The sequence below is a fragment of the Mustela nigripes genome, chromosome 12 (genome assembly GCF_022355385.1).
Source record: "Mustela nigripes isolate SB6536 chromosome 12, MUSNIG.SB6536, whole genome shotgun sequence".
In the NCBI taxonomy this organism is placed as follows: Eukaryota; Metazoa; Chordata; class Mammalia; order Carnivora; family Mustelidae; genus Mustela; species Mustela nigripes.
The window spans coordinates 68,454,242-68,458,780 of NC_081568.1; the positions used below are offsets into that span (position 1 = coordinate 68,454,242).

The 4,539-nt window shown below is 37.8% G+C and overlaps 1 pseudogene; it reads left to right on the forward strand.

Moving 5' to 3' along the window:
* The first annotated feature begins 2,964 nt into the window (after positions 1–2,964).
* LOC132027861 (hsc70-interacting protein-like) lies at positions 2,965–4,077 on the forward strand (annotated as a pseudogene).
* The last annotated feature ends 462 nt before the right edge of the window (positions 4,078–4,539 follow it).

Below are 4,539 nucleotides of genomic sequence, written 5' to 3' on the forward strand. Positions count from 1 at the left end.
TTTAATCAGCTTGTGAAAATCCTTATTTGAGAGAAAATTCCATGTCAAGATTTCATTGTTTTTCCTAAAAAGTTTTGACCAGACTAAGTGGTAGATATTTGCAAAAGTACACTTAAACACTTATTAAAAGACCAACTTTAAGTTTGGGATGAGATCTAGGCAATACATTATTTGTGATATGGGAATTCATCTTGTCTAACAATGTGTCAAGTAACTTATACTTTGATTCTGACAGAAATTCTTTTTTTTCCTCATATCATCATTATTTTTTTTAATTCTTTTTATTAACATATAGTGTATTACTTGCTTCAGGGGTACAGGTCTGTGAATCATCAGTGTTACACAATTCATAGCACTTACCATAGCACATAGTCTCCCCAGTGTCCATAACCCAGCCACCCTATGCCTCTCTCCCCAACCCCCAGCAACCCTCAGTTTGTTTCCTAAGATTAAGAATCTCTTATGGTTTGACAGAAGCTCTTAATATTGAGTTTTTTCCTAGATCTCAACATAAATGTTAATGAGCTCAGGTACAAGAAGTTTTCTGGACCTCAGAGATGAACCCCTGTAACAAGATTCTAACACAATTGTTTAGGTAACCTGAAGAGAACAACCTGGTGACAACTTTAGTAGCCTGGCTTCACAGCCATTTGTGCGTGAATATAAATGAACCTGGAGAAAACTTCCAAACTCATTCTTTGAGGCCAGCATTACTTTGTTCCCAAAACCAAACAAAAACCCCACAAAAAGGAGAATTACAGATCAATATCCCTAATGAATATGAATGCAAAAATTCTCACCAAGATACTAGCCAATAGAATCCAACAGTACATTAAAAAGATTATTCACCATGTTTATTCATGGGCTGCAAAGGTGGTTCAAAGTATGCAAATCAATCAGCATGATACACCACATTAATTAAAAAAAAAAAAAGAATAACCATATGATCCTCTCAACAGATGTAGAAAAGGCACTTGACAAAATAAAGCATCCTTTCTTGAGTAAAACTCTCACAGTATAGGGATAGAGGGAGCATATCTCAATATCATAAAAGCCATCTATGAAAAGCCCACAGAGAATATCATTCTCAACAGTTAAAAACAGAGCTTTTCTCTTGAGGTTAGGAACATGACAGGGATGTCCACTCTCACCACTCTTGTTTAATATAGTACTAGCAGTCCCAGGCTCAGCAGTAAGACAATAAAAAGAAATAAAAGACATCTAAATTGATAAAGAAGTAAATTTTCACTCTTGGCACAGATGGCATGATACCCTATGTGGAAAACCAAATGACTCTACCCAAAAACTACTAGAACTCACACAGGAATTCAGCAAAGTGACAGGATGTAAAAAACAGTGCACAGAAGTCAGTTGCATTTTTATACACAATTAGATGGAAGAAAGAATAAACCTAACCAAAGAGGTATTTTGACTATAGAATGCTCATGAAAGAAATTGAGGAAGACACAACAAAATGCAAAAATGTTCCACACTCATGAATTGGAATAACAAATACTGTGAAACCGTCTATGCCACCCAGAGCAATCTACACATCCATTGCAATACCATCAGCATTTTTCACAGAGCTGGAATAAACAATCCTAGAGTTGTATGAAACAAGAAAAGAACCCAAATACCCAGATGAATGTTGAAAAACAAAACCAAAGCTGGTGGCATCATAATTCCAGACTTCAAACTATATTACAAAGCTGTAATCATCAAGACGGTATGGTGCTGGCACAAAAATAGACACATAGGTCAGTGTAACAGAATGGAGAACCTGGAATTTGACCCTCAACTCCATGGTAGCTAATCTCAACAAATCAGGAAAGAATATCCAATAGAAAAAAGACAGTCTCTTCAACAAATGGTGTTGGAAAAATTGGACAGCCACATGCAGAAGAATGACACTGGACAATTTCTTTTACACTGTAACAAAAATAAACTCAAAATGGATGAAAGACCTAAATGTGAGACAGGAAAATCCTAGAGGAGAACACAAGCAGCAACTTCTTTGACCTCTGCCACAGCAGTTTCTTGCTAGACACTTTACAAAGCAAGGGAAACAAAAACATAGATAAAAATATTTTGCACAGGAAAGGAAATAGTTAAAAAAAAACAAAAGACAACCTACAGAACAAGAGAAGATATTTGTAAATGTCTTATCAGATAAATGGCTACTTTCAAAAATCTATAAAGAACTTATCAGATTCAACACCCAAAAAAACAAATAATCCAGTCAAGAAATGGTCAGAGGATATGAACAGACATTTCTCCAAAGAAAACATCCAAATGGCCAACAGACACATTAAAAAATGCTCTACATCACTGGCATCAGGGAAATAAAAGTCAAAACCACAATGAGTAGCTTAAATTAATAAGTCAGGAAACAGCAGATGTTTGTGAGGATACAGAGAAAGGGGAACCCTCTTATATTGTTGGTGGAAATGCAGGCCTATACATTTCCTATACTGGAAAACATTGTGGGGGTTCCTCAATAAGTTAAAAATAGAGCTACACTATGACCCAGCAATTACACTACTTACTAGGTATTTTTCCAAAGGATACAAATGTTGTGATCCAATGGGGCACCTTTACCCCAATGTTTGTAGCAGCAATGTCCACAATAACCAAACTATGAAAAGAGTCCAGATGTCCATCAACAGATAAATAGATAAACAAGACATGTTATATATGTATATACATATATACATACGTGTGTGTATAACACACACAATGGACTATAACTCAGCCATCAAAAAGTATAAAATTTTATTTACATCACCATGGATGGAACTGGAGGGTATTATGCTAGACCAAATAAATCAATCAGAGAAAGAGTTATCATATGTGGAATTTAAGAAACAACAGAGGATCACACCTTCCACACGGTCATGCTGAGCTAGTTCCTGGAATTGGGTCCCAACCTCAGCCATGCCTTCTGCCTGCCACTGCCTCTGGACCATGGACACCCACAAAGTAAGCAAGCTTTGGGCCTTCGTGAAAATGTGTAAACAGGATCCGAGCATTCTGCACACCAAGAAAATGCATTTCCTGCAGGAGTGGGTGGAAAGCATGGGGGGTAAAATACCACCTGCCACTCATAAAACTAAATCTGAAGACAGTATCAAGGAAGAAAAACCAGATAGTTAGACAGCAGAGGAAAACATAAAGATAGATAAACCATCAAGTGAGGAAAGTGATCTAGAAATGGACAATGAAGGTGTGATTGAACCAGATAGTGATGTCCCTCAAGAAATGGGAGATGAAAATGTAGAGATAACTAAAGAAATAATGGGTCAGGCAAATGATAAAAAAGTGGCTGCCATTGATGCCCTAAATAAATGATGGTGAACTACAGAAAGTCATTGACTTGTCCACAGATGCCATCAAACTAAATTCTTTCTTGGCCATTCTGTATGCCAAGAGAGCCAGTGTCTTCATCAAATTACAGAGGCTAAATGCTGCCATTGGAGACTGTGACAGAGCTATTGAAATAAATCCTGATTCGTCTTAGCCTTGCAAGTGACGAGGGAAAGCACATAGACTTCTGGGCCATTGGGAAGAAGCAGCACATGATCTTGCCCTTGCTTGTAAACTGGATTATGACGAAGATGCTAGTGCAATGCTATAAGAAGTTTAACTAAGGGCCCAGAAAATTGCTGAACATCAGAGAAAGTATGAGTGAAAACGTAAAGAGCAAGAGATCAAAGAAAGAATAGAAAGGGTTAAGAAGCCTCGGGAGAACATGAGAGAGCCCAGATGGAGGAAGAAGCCAGAGGACAATCAGGAGCTCAGTATGGGTCTTTCCCAGGTGGCTTTCCTGGGGGAAATGCCTGGTATTTTCCTGGAGGAATGCCTGGTATGGCAGGGGGGATGCCAGGAATGGCAGGAATGCCTGGGCTCAAAGAAGTTCTTAGTGATCCATAAGTTCTTGCAGCCATGCAGGATCCAGAAGTTATGGTGGCCTTCCAAGTAGTGGTCCAGAACCCAGCGAATATGTCAAAATATCAGAGCAACCCAAAGGTTATGAATCTCCTCAGTAAATTGTCAGCCAAATTTGGAGGTCAAACATAATGCCCTTCTGACAAATAAAGCCCTTGCTGAAGGAAAAGCAACTTGGACCACCTAATGGATGTTGCAGTAATACAAACCAGTGTGCCTATGACCTTCTCAAGAAGAAAGCTGGGGTGCTGTGAAGAGAAACCCCTCTGCTCCCCATGCAACTGAAACATTCTACAATGGTTTGCCATTAGGGTATTCATCCAGATAATGTTTTCCTACTAGGAACTACAAACTTTAAACACTTTTTAAACCTTAAAAATATTTAGAAGCATATTAAAAGTGTGTGTTAGTCCCTACATTTTTCTTTATTAATCATTTCAGTTTTTTCCTTTGGATTAATTAGGCAAGGAAGATACTTCAGTTGGAAGATTTATTGCTCAGTTGTAACGAGTGAAAAAAAAAGTAGGCAAATAATACATTTAAATAGATGAAGTTTGAGTTGGAGATATGGTTTCTGAGGCATTTTGACTTGTC